This window comes from Chiloscyllium plagiosum, unplaced genomic scaffold (assembly GCF_037043375.1).
Source record: "Chiloscyllium plagiosum isolate Xiang-an unplaced genomic scaffold, Cpla_swu_hap1 HiC_scaffold_29, whole genome shotgun sequence".
Lineage (NCBI taxonomy): Eukaryota > Metazoa > Chordata > Chondrichthyes > Orectolobiformes > Hemiscylliidae > Chiloscyllium > Chiloscyllium plagiosum.
Window position 1 is genome coordinate 103,435,055 of NW_028270167.1, and position 24,549 is coordinate 103,459,603.

Here is a 24,549-nt window from a genome sequence, read left to right on the forward strand (position 1 = left end):
ATTGGGGTTTCTGCTGCTGGGGTCGACAGGAAGAGGCCGGAATGAATCATCTGCTCAGCCCTTCTGGCTAAAGATTGTTACAAATGCAGCAGTTCTATTTCTTTTTTTCCCATGATGTGCTGCGCTATCGCATAACTTGGGATTTCATTGTTGGAGAGGAGCCTCTACCTCCAACAGTCTCTTTCATTTTCCACTATCATTTATGTCCACATGCAGCAGAACTACAGAGTTCAATCTCAAACACTGTTTGAACGATCACTGAGCCCTGTTCATCACTTATTGCTGATGCTGTTTCGCATGCAATTCGTATTTTTTATAGCTGAAGACAATAAGAACTCCTCCTATTTGTCCACTCACGTCAAGATCTGGATGGTGCGAGTCCCACCTGTTACTTCTGCACCCTTCATTGATTCAGGGTGGATCCCTCGCTTGATGGTTACTATGGTGTGGGAGGTATGCTGGGCCGATAGCTTGTAGACTGTTTGAGTTATTCTGAGTATGATTCTGCAGCGGGCGATGGCCCTCTGCACCATAGGGCCCCCTCTTCGTTAGTTACTCGATCTGCCTACAGTCTGTCCCATTCATCACACGGGTTTCTACATATGTTGGTGGTGGGTCTTGGACCTTCCTCCCCATAAGGACTGTGCAGTGACCACACTTACCAATATATTAAATTGAAAGGTGCAGCTGCAGCTGGCAGATTCAGACTCAGTGCTACTTGGCCTCATCACTACGTTCAAAATACTGGTCAGCCCCAAAATCTGTCCACAGACCTTCCAAACGGGAACTGACCAGTTATTCACACAATCCTTCAAAACAGACCAGTTACAGATATACCTGAACAACTGGGAATGTATGGGGCAGACTGGTCAATGCCAGAGCACAGAGCTCTGTGTTGATCGAAACGCAGTTCAACATGTTTCAAAATCAATGGACAACAAGAACGTCATCCAAGTTTCTCTCTTCTGGTGTGTCACCTAAACTTTGTAATTCTGTACCTTGGACCCGATCCCGAATTACGGTGTTTTAAAGGTGATGGACTCCTGCAACACATGGCGCCTTACATCGGAACCCTCATCTCCCATATCCAGTGCATGTCAGCTCCACAACGTCAGTATCAAACAAAATTGGGCAGCTACATTGATTGTCAGCACGATCCCGGCCCAACATCCATGTGTGTAAATCCAGCTGGAAATTTCGACGGAAACGTTTTCAGCATTGATCGAGCCAGGAGCAGCAAAGTATCTTTACTGAAGGTCCAACATCCTTTGATAACACCCACATTTCGATTGTCCAAAAAGCATAAAATCCACCCATTTATTCAGTTCACATTTACAAAAACAATACGATGAAAGTAGGGCTCAAATCACAGTAAGGAGAATTGAAATGATAAGTCTCCTTACCCCATCCAAGGACAAGTTATTATTAAGTGAAAGGTCTTTGAAAATATACAATTCTTTTTACATGAAGTAATATTGTGTGTTAATAATCGATTCTTCTGCTCGTCAGATTCTGCCTGACCGGCTCTGCTATTTCAGCACCAGCAGTTTTAACTCTGATATCCAGAATTTGCAACCCTCACTCTCTCCCTCCGAATATTCACATCTAATAATTTTCATGACATCATTATTGCTGTGTGTGTAAGCATGTCGCATTTAGTTATGAGTACAATTTCAATTGCTTTTGTCTATCTCCAGCTCAGAAAAGTGGTAATGTGAATGTCAGTGTCGGTGTGATGCTAGGTATGTAGACCGTGATTCTGAAAGACTGTTTCCAACAGTATATTCCATCAGCTCAAAGTTTGTGCGAAGATTTGTAGCTTGGGTACTCGTTGCTGTGGTACTGCTGCCGAGCTGGAAGTTTTTGTTGCAAACGTTTTGTCCCCTGGCTAGGCGACATAATCAGTGCTTGGGAGCCTCCTGCGAAGTGCTTCTTTGATGTTTCCTCCGGTGTTTATAGTGGTCTGTCCCTGCCGCTTCCGGTTGTCAGTTTCAGCTGTCCGCTGTAGTGGTTGATATATTGGGTCCAGGTCGATGTGTTTGTTGATGGATTTTATCGATGAATGCCATGCCTCTAGGTATGACAAACTCCATCAACAAACACATCGACCTGGACTCAATATACCAACCACTACAGCGGACAGCTGAAACTGACAACCGGAAGCGGCAGGGACAGACCACTATAAACACCGGAGGAAACATCAAAGAAGCGCTTCGCAGGAGGCTCCCAAGCACGGATGATGTCGCCTAGACAGGGGACGAAACGTTTGCAACTAAAACTTCCAGCTCGGCGAACAGAACCACAGCATTCCATCAGCTGTTCACAACAAACAAGCTATGGACTAGACCCAAACTGCTTGCACTCACAAAACCCATCAGCGTTTTGTATTGGGCATGATCAGATGTTATATTTCATTCTAATTGATTTACGAATCTGATTGACCCAGTTCACATTCTTTATAACTTATTGTCCTTGAGAATGTTTTGTTGAGCTGCCTTATTTAACTACTCCAGTCCATGTGCTGTAGGTGGATGTAAAATGCCATTAGAAAGGGAACTTGGAAAAGTGTCAGTGTAGGAATATCAATATATTCCTAAATCAGGAAGAAAGGTGGCTTGGAATGGAATGTCAACATGGTGATATTCCCATGTGTTTGTGGCACTTGTTCTTCTTAAAGTCCAAGTTTTAGTAGTCCTTCGTAACGAGCCTTGCTAAATTTGACACAGCTGAGTGTCAGTGGATTTTTTTTTTGTTCTATACATGTTCAAAATGCATCTTATAGATGGTGGACAGACATTCAGAATTCATGAGGTTAGTTATTTCTGCAGGATTCACAGTCCCTGAAATACTTTTGTCTCCAATGAATTTGTATGGGTTGAAAGATGTGGCGTTGAAAAAACACCGCATGTCAGGCAGCATCCGAGGCACAGGAAAGTCGACGTTTCAGACATCAGCCATTCACAGGAATGGGTCATGAATCTGTATGGGCAGTCCAGTTCTGTTTGACGGTAATCCCTAGGTTATTGGTAGTTTGTGAGTTGGGTGGTGATCGTGGCATTGAATGTTGTAGATTTTGGTCCAACTATATATTGTTAGAGGTGATCCTTGTCAGGTATTTGCGTCATGAAAGTGTTACTTGTAACTTTGAAGCACACGTATGCAGAGTGCGCATATCTCAGTAATCACGAATGGTGTTGAACATTGTCCCATCATTGGCAAAGTTCAGCAATTGTGACTTTACGGTGTAGAGACCAGGTATATCTTCAACAAGAGCAGAGGATTACCTGATTTCCATTTGCTCCAGTTTTGCTATTAATATTTGATCCAGTACTTGGTCACATGCAGTCATGATGATGTTAAGTACAGTCACTCTCGATCACCACTCGAGTTCAGTTGTGTGTTTTCTTGTTGTCCATCATTAAACCAAAGTGGCTCTGGCAGAGCCCAAACTGATCATCACTGAGCAGGTTGGTGCTGAGGAAGTGCTGCTTGATCCCGCTGTAGATGTCATTGTTCATCACTTTATTAATGATAGGAATGAGACCAATGTGGCAGCCATTGATTACCTGATATTTTGTCTGTGTGCGTACAGGACACACCCGGACAGTTTCCACATTGTCAAGTAGATGCAGGTGCTGTAGCCCAGTAGGAACAGCTTGAATGGAATGTTATCAAGGCCCACGCCCTCGCATTCTCCAGCCGCTTTTGGATATCATACAACATGAAGCATAATAGCTGAAGACTGACACATTGAGGAGACTAAAACAGAACATTGCATTGACACTTCTGCCTGAACATTGCTGTGAATGTTTCAGCCTTATATTTTCCATTGTGTTCCTGGGCTCTTCTACCATTGATATTTGAGGTCCATCCTTCTCTAGTAAGTTGTTTGATAATCTACCACTACTCGCCCAGACTGTATGTCACAGAATTTCAGAAAGTCAGTCGGATTCATTGGTTAGCTGTGTCAATTACTTGCAGCTTATAGTGTTCGGTGAGTAAGTGACCCTGTTTGGTAACTTCACCTCATTTTGAGGTGTACCTGGTTCTGCTCTTAACAAGCCCTCCTGTATTCCACATTGTTTACCCCTGGCTTGATGGTCAGGGTAAGGTGGAGCCTAAGGCAGGAAATGGTAATGACAATTCTGTTGGACTACAATTTTGCTGCCGTTGGAAATGTCTGACTCAGCTCTACTGTCCAGTGCTGAGTTACCAGCTCTATTCGAATTCTGTCCCATTCAACACAGTGATGGTCTCTCTCTCTCTCTCTCTCTCTCTCTCTCTCTCTCTCTCTCTCTCTCTCTCTCTCTCTCTCTCTCTCTCACACACACACACACACACACATATAGAGGGTACTGAAAAAGGAAAAGTGGACATTTGTCTCGAAAAATACTGTATGCGTTATTCACTGTTGACAATATAGTCACAGATCAATGTGTCTGCAGCCGGTAGATGTGTGAAGATCAGATCAGTAATGTTTCTCTTTTAGTTGTTCCCTCCCCACCTGGTGCAGATCCAGTCTCGCAGCTATGACGTTTTGTACCCGACCATCTCGATCGGCAATGCTGCTGCTGACCGCTTTTTACTGGTCGTTTTGAATTGATGCATCCAATAGAAAGTCTCCAGTTTTGCCTCTTATTACTCCCTCCAAGCTTTGTTCAATGCGAAGGGTCAGTGATCTATCAGCTGAGGTGGGGAGTCAGCAGGAGGGGTCCGTATCAATATTTCATCTGACATCATGAGGTTGAGTAAGAGGAGTTCGCAGGATGTTTCCGTGTCGGTGTTTGATCTGATGCAATGAGGTTGAGGGAGGGGAGTCTGCACGAGGTTTCTATGTTAGTGATTCATGTGACAACATGAGGAAGAGGGAGGGGAACAGCAGGAGGCTCCCGTATCAGTGTTTGGTCTGACGCCATGGGTCTGAAGGGGTGGAGACAGCAAGCGGTTTCTTTTTCAGTGTTTCATCTGACACGACGAGGATTCATTGTGTCACATTGTTGCTTGAGTAGGCTGTATAACTGCCAACACTGACCACAGCTCCCAGATGTTAGGGAGGAGCAGTTTGCAGGACCGACGGAGCTGTTTGAAAAAAATTGTTACTGTCAATCGAAGGGCGTCTGCTGTGCTGTTTGACACTGACACTATGGCTCTTGCAATTAAACACTACACAGTGTCACGTTTTATGTTCCTGCCAATGCAGGACTGCAGAAAAAATGTCGAAGTCCGTATTCCAGAGAAATTGACATTTTTTTCTTCACGATGTCACCGTACAATTCCGTTTTGAAGCTGTCCACCTGTCCATCTATATCTGTCCATGTCATTATCTCAAGCCGCTACGTCCATCTATATCTAAGTGACGCTCCACATCTCCAAAAACGTCATCAAAATACCGACGAATGTAATTTGCTCCAGTATCTACACTCACCTTTCTCTGAAACCTCCTCCAGCTTCTTCACTTCTCCCGATCTTTGCTGCCTCCTCCAGCCCCTACACCTTGCTCTAACTCCGTAACGTTCTCCCGCCGCTACACTTCTCTCCATCTCAAATCTCCTTCAGCTGCTCTACCCCTCGCTGTCTCTGTAACCACCTCCAGCTAAGACAGCCCTTCCTATCTCTGTAGGCTCCTCCAGCTGCTACACTGTTCCCTATCTTTGTATCCTGCACCAGATACTGCACTTCTCGCTATCTCTGTCGTCTCCTCCATCGACACCCCTCTCTATCAATGTAACCTGCACCACCTATTACACACAACCCTATTCTTTTAACCTCCTCCAGCGACAACTCCCAACCCTATCTCTGTAATTCCCTCCTCACCCTTTAACGCTACCGACCTCTGTAACCTCTCAAGCTACTACACCCTCCTTTTCTCTGCAAACTTCAGAGCTATTTCAGCCTTCATCTCCGCTGTGAACTTTCCCGAAACTCACTCTCACCCCAGTCTCTTTAATATCGTGCGGAAAATACTTCCTTCCATTTCTGTCTCCTCCTCCATAATCGACACACTTTCATATCTCAGTAACCACCTCCAGACACTGCTCCCTTCCTCATCTCTGTAATACCCTCCAGCATCTGCAATCTATACTATTCCTGAAACGCTTCCTGCTCTGATAGCCTTCACTAACTTCGTAGCATCCTCCATCCCAGGCACACTTCCCTATTTCTGTGACACTCTGAAGCCCTATCCTACTCCTCCATCACCTACTACAGCTCTTCCTTTCACTGTAACCACCAACAGCATATATATCCCACACGCTCTCTGTGACCTTCAGCTCCTACACTACTACCGATCTCCATAACCTCCAGGATGCCATACATAACTTCTGATCTCTGTATTCTTCTGCAGCCCCCGGCAAACATTGTCCTCTGTGCAATCTCGTCAAGCAGGTACATACCTCTATGTTCATATAAGCTCATGCAGCCTCCACACAAGTCTCAATTTCTACACTTCTTCCCTTTTCTGTAACCTCGTCCAAAACTGGCATCCCTCTCTATCTCTGGAACTTGATGGTGACCCGAAAACATTCCTTCTCACTGGAACCTCTAACTGCTGTTGTATTCCTCCCTATCGCTAGAACCTCGTGCGGAATGTATCGCTCAATAACTTAGAAATCTCCTCCAGCTCCTACGTTCCTTCTTATCTCTGTATGGAGGAATCACCCTCCCATTCTGTGTACAATTCTCTGGAGGTATAATCCTGTCGGTGAAGCATCCTCTAGCCCCTTTACTCCTCTTTATCTTTGCAACACTCATCGATAATGAGAGCCGTTCCTATTTAATAACCTGCACCAGCAATTACATAATTCCCTATCTCGCACAACTCACAAGCACCAACTCCCTTCCTTATCTCTGTAACTTCCACCAGCTACTTAGTAGACTCCTCCTTATCACTGTAATCCCCTCTCGCACATACGGCCCTCCTAACTCTGTAGATTTCTCCAGCATCTTCACACATGCATTTTGTTTTAGCCTCTGCCAGCGCTTTAATTCTCCATATCTCTGTAAGCAGATCTAATACCTACACCCATCCCTATAGTTATAAAGCTCTCAAGCTACTACATCCCTCATAATCTCGGTAAATATTTTCACTCCTAACTCTAATGTCTTGCACCTCTACACCGTCCCATATTTTTGTTCTGCAGTCGCTGCACAACTTCCTATTTATTTATACTTCTCCTGTTTTGACACTGCTCACTACATCAATCATCGAGTAGACTGCGTTAGAGAACTGGAGCTGGATGAAGATCACATCATTCGGGAAGCTGAGGGGCTGATAGTCAATGGCTATCGGGTGACAATCACTCTTACATAACAGGATAAAGGCAAGTGTGTGACGTCATGGGAGGGAAGGGAAAAGACAGACCGTGCAGGGATCACCCTGGCTGTTCTGTTAATAATAAGTATACTTTCGGCACTGTTAGGCTGGATAAACGACTGGGGAAAGCCACAGTGGCCAGTTCTTTGACAGTGGGCCTAGCTCTGCAGCTCAACAGAGAATGGGGCAGAATAGAAGAACGATAGTGTTCGGACTCTCAATGGTAAGAGGAACAGACAGGAGATTCTGTTGTAACAAGCGAGACACTCGGAGGATATGTTTCCTCCCGGGTGCCAGGGTCAGGGATGACTTAGATCGAGTCTTCAGGGGAGGATGGGGAGCAGCCAGAGTTCTGAGCACACCTTGGTAATGACATCAGTAATAACATGATTCTCTTCTGCTGGCAGAACATTACACATGCGTAACACCATCTGTGAATAAAGAGGAAATGACTCTCTTGTTCCCTTTTAGTCTGTCCCCTCTGATCTGAAACAGATGCCCTCGAGTCCTCGCTTACCAAACTGTGGGAAAAGGACTGAGTGGTTTCACCCTATTCATGCCTCCCCTGATCTTGTACACTTCTGTAAGACTCTCCCCCACCCCCAACCAGTCTCCTAAATTCTAAAGAAAAATATGCTCTCGCTTGTCCAACCTCTCCAGATAACTCAGACATTTGAGTGCAGACAATATTCTTGTAAATTTCTTCTGCACTCTTTCCAGTTTAACAACATCCTTCCGAGAGAATGGATGGGAATCAGTTTAGCTCAGTTGGTTCGAACATTGTTTTACAGAATAGTGTGATGCCAATAGTGTGAGTTCTATTTCCCATCACCTGGTTGAGGTTAACATGAAGGACTTTCCTTCTCGTCCTCGCCCCTTGCCTGGCGTCTGGTGGCCCTTAGGTTGAATCGCAAAGAAATGACACTTCTCTCTAATGAGAGTAACCCCTATGGTCTGGTACGACTATGGCGGTGCTTTCTGTCCATGAGTTCTGCATTCATAACTTTCTTGATTTCGTCGATCATTCCAAACTGTGCCTCAGTCCAAAGGGAGAGTTTGATGTCCCAGTGAATATGGGGTTATTGCATACAATTAGCAGAAGACAAAGACAGAGGAGCAAAAATATGCCATCAGCTCACTGAGTCTGCTTTTCCTTTCAATTCGGTTATTTTTTATCTGATAATCTTCCATTCCAATTTCCTGCATTTTCCCCCATTACTCTTGTTTAATAATCTGCCTCGCTCAAAGTTGAAGATATGTAATGGTACAGCCGGAACAGCCTTCAGAACTTTCTGCAATGTTTCCCTCCCACTAATGTGAGACTTGGTGGTCTTTAATCCTATGTGGTCTTTTTTGGAACTCTGTGTGAAAGGTGAACCTATATTAGATGTTGCCCTGTCCTTGCACACCTCTCTGTGGGCAGAGGGAAAACAAAAAGGAAAAAAAAATCAGAGCCTGTCATCTCTTCCGTCATCTCCAACATCAGCCTAACATACAGTTCATCCAGATCGTGGCGATTGCCCACTCTTTATCCCACACAAAATTCCAATTCTTCCTCAGCTTCTGTATCATTATGCTCAAGGTTCACACGGTCACGCTCCCTGAATCCAGTAACTGCTTCTCCAGACTGAAGGCCGATATGAAGTATGTGTTCAACATATTCTCTGGCTCCGTGTACAGACTGCCTCCTTGGTCTCTCATACTCCCCATTCTTTCCAAAGTTATCCTCTTGCCCTTAATATCTTTGGATTCCTGTTATCCTAATCTGTTGTTGTTTGAACACGCCCCTGTTTGGTCTTCTCACTTTCTTCAGTGTAGTCCCGCAATTTCTACACTCTTACAGCACCTCCACTGACCTGCTCAATTTATACCACTTTTAGGCTTCTCCTGCCCCTTTTATTCCGTTATGAATATTTGTAGACATCCAAGTGACTCTGGACTTGTTTCCGAAATTTCATCTTCGGTGTAACATGTTTGGCCAACAATCTCATCACTTCCATTTTGATCATGTAATAACGCCCCACGCCGTTCTGCTGCAGCTTTACCTAGAAGTAACTGTATTTTGGTCAGATCCTGTCTTAATTTTGATTTTAAAAAAGTCTGTCTCCACAATGCAAAACCTTATAATTCTCACACTTTTATTTTGGCTGAACAAACTTAGAATGTTTAAGTCAAGGTCACTGGTCCTATAATGCTCTCATAACGTGCCTGGAACTCCTGAATGGCTTCCTTCTCCAAAACGAGGCCCCATCATTCCACTGTCCATTGTTCTGTCGTCCACATGTTAATATAAGAAACTCTCTGGTATAAATTTCAGACTCCTCCTCAAAATTCATCACTGTTCCAATAAACGTTGGTAATTGAAATGCCTGAATATAGCAATGATATTACTGTTTCTACACACCTCAGTGAATTGATTATATATGTATTCCTGTATTTTCTTCTGTCTGGGTGTTCATAATATGTCACCAGAAGTACGTCTGTCATCGTTTTGATCTTAAACAGAATCACACTGCTTCATTTGAAGATCCTTCCAAGATATCGCCCCACCTTACTGCATTAACTTTTCCATAACTAATAATGCAACACCACCTCCTCTTTTACACCCTCTCCCGCTCTGCCTATAGCTAACGTACCACAGAATACTGACTTGCCCATCCTGACCTCCCTCACCCACGTCTCTGTGATGGCAAATGTGTCATACCTGCACATGTTACCTCGTTCCCTTATTACCTCTGCCTGTCCGATAATCCACCCAGCATTATGTTAAGCGCATCCAGCCTGGAATAAAACACCTGGAATAATCTGTTCCTCGGAGTTCTTCCTTCATTCACTTTTTTTTTTACCAGGCTGCCAAAACCATGATCCAAAACTTTTACTCTGGGACTGAATATTTTTTGAATTTCAGTATCTTTTTTTTTCAAAAATGTACTTATCAAATGCACCTTCCTAGAAATGAGCAGTCACCTCCACATGCCATGAGTTTGTGGGATTATTTCTTCGCCCAGGTTGCAGAGACGACAGCCATCAGTAAAGTAAAAAAGTGAGAACTGCGGATGCTGCAGAGTCAGAGTCGAAAAGTGTGGCGCTGGAAAAGCACAGCAGATCAGACAGCATTCGAAGAGCAGGAGAGTCCATGTTTCAGCCATAAGCTCTTCATCAGGAATACATTGGCGCCTTCCCCATGTTTTCTATTCCATGATGCTGAGGATATTGGGAATTGTACTCGTTTTGGAAGGCCGCACCGTATATAGTTTCGAATTGGAAAGCAGTCAGTCAGTCAGTTGGAAAGGACATTATATTGTGGACAAATTGATTTGAAAATCACAGACTGTTTCGCTCAGCTTGTGGATTCGCATCAATTGGTGAATGTGTGAGGGAGTAGCGTTTGTGAGGTCAGGAAGTTGGGGAGGGGCGTTCAGCCATGGCTTCCAGTTATGGTGCACATTGTAATATTCAGTTGCGTGTCAGTACAATGCGTGTGTGGTGACATATACCAGGCAATATCCACCAAGTTCAGTTTTAAAGTGATTCTTCGCTTGGCATTTGCTGCTGTTTTCTTCAGACTCGCTCTGTTGGATGACCCATCTATTAATCTCTGGCCGTGAACACAGATATCACGTTTTATTTTGATACTGGAGAATGTGAAAGTGACATTTATTGGATATGGTTTCATAGGATTTACTGTGGGACGCAAGATGCTACAGAAGACTGTCAAACTGTTAACGCCTTCATAGAGTTTCTGGTCGAGGCAGCAGATGGATGGAGTCCCTGAGGCAGGCCAGATGTCATTAACACAAGTAAACTGTACAGTGTGATTCCCGCAGTCCATTTCCATACATCTGCTCCCTCTGACTGAAGACAGTTTCTGGGCTGTCACTGCTATCTAATTTGGACAGCATTAGCATCTACACTGAAAACAGTAATAGCCTGCTCACTATGTCCATCCACCCCGCCCGGCCAAGATGGACTCCAAATGATTTCTAGTGAAGGAATGTTTGAGAGCCAGTCCTGACCCAGTTTGGACACTCACGTTGGAAACTTGCGACTTTTTCAATGAGTGTTATTTAATGTGAAATGCGGTAAGTGAAAGAAAAGATACACTTTTTTAGTGTGCGTGAAAACTCCGTATTTAAAAAGCGTGTTGTTAAAACACTGAAATATTTGCTTTGGTCATTGGGATAAAACTTTTGAAATATTTATGATCTGTGTACAAATTAGACTTCATCATTAGCCTGAACTGTAATTCTTGAATTTTACATGGTTTTACTGCGCCAAGTATGTTCAGCTGTTTGCTCGCATTTACATTGGGAAATACTTGGATACTGGCTTTTATTAGCATCTGCACAAGATAGCGTCCAGCACTTTAAATTACAGAAGGAGACTGTTTGGTCACTGTGTCTGAATCAGTTCTCGAAATGTCTCTCTAATTCCTCTCATTTGCCAGCTCTAACTCTGTCCGCCTGAATATTCGTAACTTCCAAATATTTGTCCAGATTGTTTCTCATTTTTCATCCACAACTCTTCCAGGCAGCCCATGACTCGTTTTTTTTTTAAAAAAAAGGCTTCATTCCTACTGCCAGAAAACCGTGTTAAAGTAACGCAAATGTACTATGAATAATGAAGCCATATGGAACAATGTGGAACAGTCCACCTGTGCAGCCTCTGCTGCATTTGTGTGTGAGCATCTCTGAGACCTTCCTGCTTGTGTATTAGTGACTTGACAAGCTGCATTCGTCATCCTGTTTCTTTGTAAGTGATGCCAGGTGTGAAATGGTTTCTTTCTTAGCCCATGTAAGTGAAGCGTGGGAGTGACCAGATTCTGTGCCTCCTTGTGTAATTAGCAGGGGGTCTAAATGGGCGGTCCCCCTCCTTGTCCGACAGTTTTGTTGGGATTAATGAATTACCGATATTATTGTGAACCCAGATTAAGATCCTGAATGAGCTTCACAGTTTATGGTGGAAATGTGGTGTCTGGATGAGCTGTTACATGAGTATTACTCAAATGTGAACAACATGATAGTGAATGTTGGCCAGGTCTTGTTGCACATGGACACAGACTGCTTCAGGAGCTGAGGGGCGACAAACTGCTCGGAACATTGTAGAAACTTAAATTAGTATACTCACTTCTGCTCAGTGTGGACTCAATGTGCTGAATGGCCTCCTTCCATGCACTGTCAGAATTCTATAATGACCATCGAGAGGTGTCTGGGCTCAGGAAGCAACGCTGAGGATCTCCTTCAGAGATGTCCCACGGCAGGTAGATAGGATAGTGAAGAAGGCATTTCGTATGCTTTCTTTTATTGATCAGAGTATTGAGTACAGCTTTTGGGAGGTTATGTTGCGGCTGTGTAGGACATTAATGAGGCTACTGTTGGCATATTGCGTGCAATTCTGGATTTTTTTCTATCGGAACGATGTTGTGAAACTTGAAAGAGTTCAGAAAACATTTGCAAGAATGTTGCCAGGTTTCGAGGCTTTAAGAGGTACAGGGAGAGGCTGAATAGGCTGTGGCTGTTTTCCCTGGAGTGTCGGAGGCTGAGGGGTGATCTTATAGAGGATTACAAAATTATGAAGGGCATGGATAGGGTAAATAGGCAAAGTCTTTTCCCTGTAGTGGGGAATTCCAGTACTAGAGGGCAAAAGTGTAGGGTGGGCAGGGAACTATATAAAGGAGACATAAGGGGCAACATTTTAACACAGAGGGTGTTACGGATATGGAGTGAGTTGCCAGCGGAAGTGGTGGAGGCTGGTACAATTGCAACATTTAAGAGGCATTTGGATGGGTATATGAATAGGAAGGGTTTGGAGGGATATGGACCGAGTGCTGGCAGGTGGGACTAGATTGGGTTGGGATATCTCGTCGGCATGGACAGGTTGAACCGAAGGGTCTGTTTCCATGCTGTCCATCTCTATAGGACTCTATGGCTTAGATGATTTTTGTCCACTGATAATAAACATCTTCCCTTGAGCTGTAAATGACTGCAAATAGTCGAGGGATCACAATCGATTATCCTTCAAAGCAATGTTTATCAGAATTCCTTGATGTCATCCTCAGTCACATTTACAATAGGGCCAATGCTTCTGACCTGAAACCTGTGTTACCTAACTTTTTCAGGTTATGAGGTAATGCTTTAGGAACAGGGAATGCTTTCTTCAAGCAGATGGTAGGGAATGACAGAAATTCTGTTTTCCAGAGAACCAGGGAGCAAGATCACTGAAAGTATTTATAGAGGAGACATACAGATTTTCACCTGAAGCAGAGTTGGCGGTTGTGACGAATTGAACATTAAAGATGATTTGAGAACTAGAGAAGGTCTGCCATGATCTTATTGAAAGTCAATGCATGCTTGGAGGGTGAACGAAATGTCCAGGCTCTGATGATCTCGCATTCTGTTAATGGAAATGTAGTGGATGCAATTTTCCTGGAAGTTCTGTTATTGATTGTTGCAGTCAGTGAGACAAGAGGACTTTGTGAGCCATCTCTGGGGGATGTATAGGAGCTGTATTCACAATGAATCTGGATCTACAGCATCAAAACAAATGAAGCACATGTTACAAAGAGGAAGACCTATAAAGAGAGATGAGGGGGTTGTTTTAACAATTATATTTTTCAAACTACACAAAGTCTATACGACTGTCTTGAGGGGCTGAATGGGTCTTCTCTTTTTCCAGTCACCAGATTATAGCGGAAAGTGGCCTCCAGCTGTTCCTGATGACGGTAGGTTTTGAGTTCCTGATGTAGGGTTTTGGCCCGAAACGTCGATTTTCCTGCTCCTTGGATTCTGCCTGACCTACTGTGTTTTTCCAGAACCACTCTAATCCAGACTCCAGCTGCTACTGTCGAGCAGGTTTGAGGGACTGAATGGAGCCCAGGAACATGGGACTGAGGAACAGGAGTGGGGCACAAGACATTTAGCCGAGGCACTAGGATTGTGGCTGATATGGTCTTTTTCTCAGCCCCACCCTCCTGTCTGTATCAGATTAACCGTGACTGACGTCTCTATCAAATGTTTAACTAACTCAGTTTTGAAAAACATGTAAACAGAAAGGCAGCACAAACTTCCAATGAGGATAATCACTATTTAAAAGACCATTTTAGAATGTTTCCTCATCCCTTTCACAAATTAAAACGGCATGGAAAGAGACCCTTTAGTTCCACTTATCCAGGCCGACCAGAAATACTAACCATTTCCAGTCCCATTTGCAAGTTTCTGGCGCACAAACCTCACACCCTTCCTATTCATATCCCAATCAAGAAGTCTTTTCAATGGATGGAGGTTTGCTCGCAATGACGGATGGTTCATTTTCAGATGTTTTGTCACCGTACGAGGTAACAACTTCAGTGAGAGTGAGGACTAAGCACTGCTGATGTTTCATGTTTTCTTTTTATATGTTTGGGTTTCTTTGGGTTGGTGAGATAATTTCCTGTGGTGATATCATTTCCTATGGTGATGTCATTTCTGTTTTTTTCTCAGGGGTGTCAAACGGGGTCCAAGTCAATGTGTTTGGTTGTAGTTTTCCGGTTGGAATGCCATGCTTCTAGGATTTCTCGTGCGTGTCTCTTTCTGGCTTGTCCTAGGATAGACATATTGTCCCAGATGAAGTGGTGTCCTTCCTTATCTGTATGTCAGGATACCAGTGAGAGAGGTCATGTCATTTTGTGACTCGTCGATGTTCATGCCTTCTGGTGGCAAGTTTTCTGCCGAGTTGTCTCATGTAGTGTTTGTATTTCACGGTGTCAAATACGCTAAAACCGGCTCTAAAATGAGAAACAAATGCCGTCTGGCAGAGTTCAAACCACGAACAGCTGTTCTTCGTGCATGAATGACTAAAAGAAAACAGGTACCACCGAAATGTCTTAAAAAAAAACCTCCTCTTAACACCCCGCTAGCCAAAAGAACAGCAGAGCACAATGGCCGCAGAATGCTTAGAGAAATGATTAACGATGCCCACAACAGATCTACAAATAAAACCGGAAACTTTGCATCAAAAATCTTTACTCACTCATGGAACAGACCATGAATGGACAGACACAGTACAACAATCTACAGATATTAGACTGCGACAAACACAGAAAATGACTGAACTGGTCCTGCAGAAAACACTAGACAAACTTATACAAAATAACAACACTGACAATACAGAAGCATGGTTAAAAAAATCGTATTTGATCGAACCTTAACTGACACTAAGAAAGCCGTCTAAGTAAAAGGATTAAATTGCAACTTCCAGGAAGTGCACAAGAAAGTTTTTTTTTAGCAGCATCAGGAACAGCACTGAAACACAACCAAATAACAGAAGAAACCCCCCACACGAGCAGACAGGTAGTCACACCAACATTAAGCAGGAGAAAGGAAGGAATCACACTGAATACACAAGAAAGGAAAGCACTAGAAATACTAAGAAAAGATGAAAACATTTGCATTCTACCAGCAGACAAATGACGCTTCACAGTCATTTTAAATCAAAGAGACTACTTTGAAAAAGTGAACACACTACTTGCAGATACCATCACTTACCAACAAGTGGCGGGAGACCCGACCCCACAAATAGAGAACCGAATCACAGCTCTACACAATAAACTTCAGAAATCTGGAGAAATAAATAAGACCGACTTCAAAAAAGTGAGACCAGACAGATTCAACACACCACGCATCTATGGATTACATAAAAATCACAAATCAGCAGCGCGCCTCAGTCCCATAGTCTCGTTACCTGGCACACCTACTTACACATTGGCCAAGGAGCTACACCAAATACTAAAACGCTTAATATAAGACTCAATCCATTCCATCGACTGAACATCGTTCCTGACGATGATCAAAGAAATAAAGATAGAAGAGGTTGAAATAATGATCTCTTTTGATGTATCGGCCCTGTTCACATCAATCAACATCAACATGGAGAAGGAAACACTGACGACACTATTAGTAGTCCCAAAGACACATATACCAGTCACCACCAACTTCTACAGGAAAGACAGTATCGTCAAGCTAGTGGACCTATTCCTTACGACCCACTTCACCTTCAGCAACAAAACTCACAGACAAGCTAATGCAACAACCATGCAATCTCCGATATCAGGGTTATTAGCAGAGATAGTAATACAGAGACTCGAACAAACAGCTCTGCCAATCATCCAACCAAAACATTTGGTCTGCTACGTGGATGACACCTTTGTTGTGACTAAACGAAAAAACGGAGGAAACCTTGAAGACAATCAAAGATATACTTACTGGCATAAACTTCACCAAAAAAAGAGGAAAACAACAACAAACTTCCATTCCTAGATATCACAGTACAGCGAATAGCCAATTTGTAACTTCAAACCAGCGTCTACAGGAAAGCAGTACACATGGACCAAATATTGAACTACAGAAGCAATCACCCCAACATCCACAAACGAAGCTGCATCAGAACATAATTTTAACGAGCCACCGCCCACTGCAATACAGAGGAACGACGCAGAGCAGAGGAAAGTCATTGATACAGTGTGTTCAAAAAGAATGGGATCCCAATGAAACCAGTTCGCCAATTTCTCAGCAAAAACCGAAACAAGCTGACTGCCAGACTACTCAGACCACTTGACATCATAGTAGCCCACATAGCACCAACACACTAAAACAGCAGCTAACGAATTTGAAAGACCGTATACAGACAACAAGTAAAACTAATGTAATGAAAAAAATTAATGTGCAGGAACTGTAACACACACTACATTGGACAAACAGGGAGAAACCTAGCCAGCAAGATACATGAACATCAACTAGCCACAAAACTACAGGACCCTTTCTCACTGGTATCCTCATATACAGAAAAGGAAGGGCGCCGATTGGACTGGGACAACACATCCATCCTCGGACAAGCCAAACAGAGACATGCAGTAAAATTCCTCGAAGCATGACATTCCAACTGGAACTCTATCAACAAATATTGATTAGACCACGTTTACCAACCCTGAGAAAAAGAACAGGAAATGACATCACCATAGGAAATGACATCATTATAGGAAATGTCATCACGAGCCCAAAGAAACCCAAACATATAAATATAAAGCAGGGAACATTAGACGTGATTCTTCCGGACGCTCAATGAAGATGTTATCTAGTATGGTGACGAAATGTCTGAAAATGGACCTTCCACCTCAGCGAGCATACCTACATACCGAAACTCATCCTGAGCTACAAATCTTTGGAAAAAAAACAGATAATGCCTTTTAATGCAATTGTATCATCCCCCACTACTTCCTCTGGTAGCCAGCTCCAGAAACGAACCGCCCCCTGCGTGAACAAGGCGTCTGTAGCTGTAAAATCTTTCACCACTCACCATAACATATTGCCCACTGTTTGTTGACTCCCCTACTCTGAGACAAGGACGTTGAATATTAATACTATCCATGCAGCTATTGATTATTATCAACCTCTATAATGTTATCGCTCAGACTCCGACGGTCCAGGGTAAAAATGCCTCAGTCTGTCCAGCCTCTCCCTTTATTTCAAACCTTCCAGTCCCGGCAACAATCTTGTAAATCTTTTCTGCAGCATCTCACGTTTAACAGCATTCTTCCTATTGCAGTGTGAACCGAGTTAAACACAGTATTCTAAATGTGACCTCACCAACCTGTCCAACCGCAACACGACCCCCCAACTTCAATACTCAATGCTCTCACCAAAAAGGCGAGCACAACAAACGCCTTACATAGAACATAGAAGAATACAGCGCAGTACAGGCCCTTGGGCCCTCGATGTTGCGCCGATCCAAGCCCACCTAAACTACACTAACCCACTATCCTCCATATACCTATCCAATGCCCTCTTAAATGCCCATAAAGAGGGAGAGTCCACCACTGTTACTGGCAGGGCATTCCATGAACTAACGACTCGCTGAGTGAAGAACCTACCCCTAACATCAGTCCTATATCTACCCCCCCTTAATTTAAAGCTATGCCCCCTTGTAATACCCGACTCCATACGCGGGAAAAGGTTCATACTGTCTACCCTATCTAACCCCCTAATCATCTTGTACACCTCAATCAAGTCACCCCTAAACCTTCTTTTCTCTAGTGAAAACAGCCCCAAGTGCCTCAGTCTTTCCTCATACGATTTTCCCTCCATACCAGGCAACATCCTGGTAAACCTCCTCTGCACCCGTTCCAGTGCCTCCACATCCTTCCTATAGTATGGCGACCAAAACTGCACACAATATTCCAGATGCGGCCGTACCAGAGTCTTATACAACTGCATCATGACCTCAGGACTCCGGAACTCAATTCCTCTACCAATAAAAGCCAGTACGCCATATGCCTTCCTCACCGCACTATTTACCTGGGTGGCAACTTTCAGAGATCTGTGTACATGGACACCAAGATCCCTCTGTTCATCCACACTACCAAGTATCCGACCATTAGCCCAGTACCCCATCTTTTTGTTATTCTTCCCAAAGTGAATCACCTCGCACTTAGCTACATTGAATTCCATCTGCCACCTTTCTGCCCAGCTCTGCAGCTTCTCTATATCCTGCTGTAACCTGCCACATGCTTCCTCACTGTCAACAACTCCTCCGACTTTCGTATCATCCGCAAACTTGCTCACCCAACCTTCTAACCCCTCTTCCAGGTCATTTATAAAAATGACAAACAGCAATGGTCCCAAAACAGATCCTTGCGGAACACCGCTAGTGACGGCACTCCATGAAGAAACTTTGCCATCAACTACTACCCTCTGTCTTCTTCCATCCAGCCAATTCCTAATCCAAACCTCCAACTCACCCTCAATGCCATATCTCCGTATTTTCTGCAGTAGCCTACCATGGGGAACCTTATCAAACGCCTTACTAAAATCCATATATACCACATCTACCGCTTTCCCCTCATCAACCTCCTTCGTCACCTTTTCAAAGAATTCAATAAGGTTTGTGAGGCACGACTTGCCCTTCACAAAACCATGCTGACTATCCTTGATCACATTATTCCTATCCAGATGTGCATAAATCCTATCCCTTACAATTCTCTCTAAGACTTTGCCCACAACAGAAGTGAGACTCACCGGCCTATAGTTACTAGGGCTATCCCTACTCCCCTTTTTGAACAAGGGAACCACATTTGCTATCCTCCAGTCTTCTGGGACTACTCCTGTAGACAAAGAGGACATAAAAATCAAGGCCAATGGCTCTGCAATCTCCTCCCTTGCTTCCCAGAGAATCCTAGGATAAATGCCATCAGGCCCAGGGGACTTATCAATTTTCACCTTTTCCAGGATTTCCAACACCTCTTCTCTACATACCTCGAAGCCATCCATTCTACTTATTTGTGACTCAGTATTCTCATCTACAACAATGCCCTGTTCCTGAGTAAATACTGAAGAAAAGTATTCATTCAGTGTCTCCCCAATCTCTTCCGCCTCCACACGCAACTTCCCACTACTATCCTTGACTGGACCTATTCCTACCCTAGTCATTCTTTTATTCCTAACATACCTATAGAAAGCCTTAGGGTTTTCCCTAATCCTATCGACTAAGGACCTTTCATGTCCCCTCCTTGCTGCTTTTAGCTTTCTCTTCAGGTCCTTCCTGGCTACCCTATAACTCTCAATCGCCCCAATTGAACCTTCACGTCTCATCTTGAGATAGGCCGCCCTCTTCCACTTAACAAGGGATTCCAATTCCTTGTTAAACCACGGCTCCCTCGCACGACCCTTTCCTTCCTGTCTGACAGGTACATAATTATCAAGGACACTCAATAGTTGCCCCTTGAACAAGTTCCACATATCCTTTACACTCTTGCCTTGGAGTCTACTTTTCCAAGCCACACATCCTAAGTCATGCCTCACCGCATCATAATTTCCCTTACCCCAACTATAACTCTTGCCCTGTAGTACACACTTATCCCTCTCCATCACGAGTGTAAAAATCACCGAATTATAGTCACTATCCCCAAAGTGCTCACCTACCTTTAATTCTAACACCTGGCCTGGTTCGTTACCCAGAACCAAATCCAGTATGGCCTCACCTCTTGTTGGCCTGTCTACATATTGTGTCAGGAAACTCTCCTGCACACATTGAACAAACACTGACCCATCTAACGAACTTGAGCTATAGCTTTCCCAATCAATATCAGGAAAGTTAAAGTCCCCCAGAACCACCACCCTATTACTGTCACTCATCTCCTGAATCACCTTCCCAATCCTTTCTTCAATGATTCTAGGACTATTAGGAGGCCTGTAAAAGACTCCTAACAGGGTGACCTCACCTTTCCTATTCCTAACCTCAGCCCAAACTACCTCAGATGGCAAGTCCTCATCCATCGTCCTTTCCACCGCTGTAATACTATCTTTGACAAGCAATGCCACAACTCCCCCTCTTTTACCCCCACCTCTGACCCTACTAAAACATTTAAATCCCGGAACCTGCAACAGCCAATCCTGTCCCTGTTCTAGCCATGTCTCCGTAATAGCCATAACATCGAAGTCCCAGGTACCAATCCACGCTGCAAGTTCACCTACCTTATTTCGTATACTTCTTGCATTGAAGTATACACACTTCAAGCCACTTCCCTGTTTACAGGCACCCTCCTTGGAAATTGATGCCATGTTCCTCACCTCCCTACACTCCAGGCCCTGCACCCTGAAGCTACAATCTGGGTTCCCATGCCCCTGCCGAGTTAGTTTAAACCCCCCCCAAGAGCACTAGCAAACCTCCCCCCAAGGATACTGGTTCCCCTCAGGTTCAGGTGTAGACCATCCTGTTTATAGAGGTCCCACCGTCCCCAGAAAGAACCCCAGTTATCCAAAAACTGGAACCCCTCCCTCCTGCACCATCCCTGAAGCCACGCATTTAAGTGTTCTCTCTCCCTATTCCTCGAATCTCTATCACGTGGCACGGGTAACAAACCAGAGACAACAACTCTGTTTGTTCTAACTCCGAGCTTCCAACCTAGCTCCCTGAAAGCCTGCCTAACATCCTCAGCACTCCTCCTACCTATGTCGTTGGTGCCAATGTGGACCACGACTTCGGGTTGCTCCCCCTCCCCCTCCAGGACCCGGAAAACACGATCAGAGACATCACGTACCCGTGCACCTGGGAGGCAACATACCAAACGTGAGTCTCTCTCGTTCCCACAAAACCGCCTATCTGTGCCACGAACTATCGAGTCCCCAATTACTACTGCTCTGCTCTTCTTCACCCTTCCCTTCTGAGTAACGGGGACAGGCTCCGTGCCAGAGACCTGAGCCCCGTTACTTACCCCTGGTAAGTCATCACCCCCACAAGTATCCAAAACGGTATACTTGTTCTTGAGGGGAATGGCCGCAGGAGGTCCCTGCACTGGCTGCTTCCTCCCAGTCCCCCTCACTGTAACCCATCTATCTGCCATCTTTGGAGTTACTACTTCCCTATAACTCTGATCTATGACCCCCTCTGCCTCCCGAATGATCCGAAGTTCATCCAACTCCACCGCCTTCTTCACCATCCTGTCTACGTGCAATTCTACCTTTAAGGAACGACGAGCCGACAGCTTTTTTTCAACACTTTTCAGGGCTTCACCATTAATTTTATAAGTCATGCCCTGCTTCACCTCACAAAAATTACATAACCTCATGTTTATCTAAATCAAATTTCGTCTGCAACTACTTGGCCTTTTGGCCCACCTTATCGATGTCCCATTGAACTCTGAGATAATAGAACATAGAACAGTACAGTACAGCACAGGCCATTCAGCCCTCCATAGCATGCTAGTCATTTATCCTACTCGGAGATCAAATTAACCTATTTCCCCTCCAATTTACTATCATCCATGTGCCTTTCTAAGAATCGCTTGTGTCCCTCTCATATTTATGACTCTATGACCACTGCTGGCAGCGGTTTCGACGCACTCACCACTCTCTGAGTAAAATATCTGCCTCTGACATCGCCAGTAAATCTTCCTCCAATTACAGTTCCGCTCTGTGTTTGACATCTCGCCATGGGGTAAAAGTCTCTCTCGACACATTCTACGTATTCTTCCTAAGATCTTGTGCACCTTTATCAAGTCACATCTCATTTTTCTTCTCTCCAGTGCGAACAGTCAGAAATCCCTCAAACTTTCTTCATAAGGCATGTTTTCCAATCCAGACAGCATCCTGGTAAATCTCCTCTTCTCCCTCTTGAAACCTTCCATATCCTTCCTATGATGAGGCAAACAGAATTGAACATAAAATTCCAAGTGTGATCTTCTTCACTGTCCACGACATTACTTATTTTGTTGATAAGCAAACATGATAATCATGGAAATATTCACATCCAAATCATTTTTGTACATGATGAAAATCAGCGGATTCAACACTAATCATTGCAGCAAACTGCTGTTTACAGGCCTCCTGTTAAAAAGAAATCCTCGACCCACACACTCTGTCTCCTATCTACAATCCAATTTTGTGATCAATTGGCGAGCTCATCTTGGATCTATTTATGACCTAACCGTACTAACTTATCTGCCGTCCACAATCTCGTTGAATGCCTTGTTGAAGTCAATATGAATAACGTCTACCACACTGACTTGATGAAGCTTCTTCATTACCTCTTGAAAATAACTGAATCAAGCCAGCAAGGCTCGATTTTCAATGTGTAATACCAGATCTATAATCGGTCATTGCATTTCGAAGTAAATGTACATCCTATCCCTCAGAATTCCCATCAACATCATGCCCACCATTGATATCAGGCACACCAGTCCATCGTTCCCTGGCTTTCAGTCACGATTTCCTTTTCTCGTCCGTCTCCACAAGAGGGCACAGCAAATGCTAAATGTAAGGAAGTTCGTTGTGTGACAAATAAAACAGGGCTCACACTGAATCAGCTTCAGTGTTGGGAATAAATCAAGCAGATATTTTAATCTGCTAAAATTAAGCATATGGCCAAAACAGGATTAATCGATCATTGATGGAAAGAGGAATGACAAACAGTTTGGATACTGTAAATACGGACAGCAATGTTTCCCTTTCTAAAAATACTGACAAACGCACATTCAAGATAATAAACTGAGAAAGAAAATATCTGTGAATTGTTTACTTATAAGAACTTCGGATGAATACGAGGTGAACTCATGACGAATGTAAAAATGAGGGATATTCGCAAAATATATTCACCTTATGAAGTTATTCTTACTCTTATAGCAGTAGCAACAGTATTCGACCCTGGAACAGATGGATGTGGATGAGTTCCTTTTGCTTCAGGCAATGGGAGATTCCAATGAATCCTCATCAGGTTGTAAGATGGAAAGATGACAGAGGAATCTTCAGCTTGTTCACCTTGCTGTGGAGGAACACGGAGAGAGAGAGGGAGCAATAGGTCGTTCCTTCTCAGGAAGTTAGAATTTCCTCCTCTCCGAGTTGAATCACACAATAATGTTATCCGACCTCAAACTGGGCCACGAGACGTCTCCTTGAACAGTGCCTGAACTGCACCCCATCACATCCCCTGCTCTTTGTAGATGCATCATTGGTCTTGCCATACACAGAGCCATTTCCTTCGTAACAAGAGACCTCACTTGATTTGAAGACACGTTTATATTTTCCAATTAAGTTTAAAAAAAACGTTTAATATCTTGACAATATGTATATTGAAGTGAATGTGTCTTTTACTTAAACTACTTCTGCATTTTAAATCCCCCATTCAAGATTAACTACCCATTAGGTATTCACTAGTTTGTATGTCAGTAAGAACATCTCTCGTTCTCAGTGCTAAACTTTTAACTATTCATAACATAATGCTTTCACTTCAAGAGCGAGCAAAGAGAAACATCGTTTAATTGTTTTGAAAACAATTATCTTTTTCAGTTTAGGGATACATACCTACACAGTGCATCGGATCTGATCTCAACAATGTCCAGTTGAATGACATCCCTGACATCGTCCCCAATGCCCAGAGCAAGAAACAGCAGAATTCCTTTTTCCTTCCAAATGACTTGATGCATCTTCAGACCTGCTTCATGTGATTCATATAGCAGGACACATAAATCCCACTGTACCGCCATGTTCTGCATTATTTCTTTATTTGAATAATTTACAGTTGCTTTATTTTTTACCCAAAACACAAAGTTCCCATCGCCCACATTGTACTGTTCTTTTCTTGCCGATGGCATTGTTAGTCCCCTCCCCTGTCTGTCCAACACTGCAGCTGCTCTGATTCCAATTTAAATCTTATCGAATGGTTATGCTGGTGTATGAGCAAACGGAGCTCCATTCCATTCAACTCCTTCATCA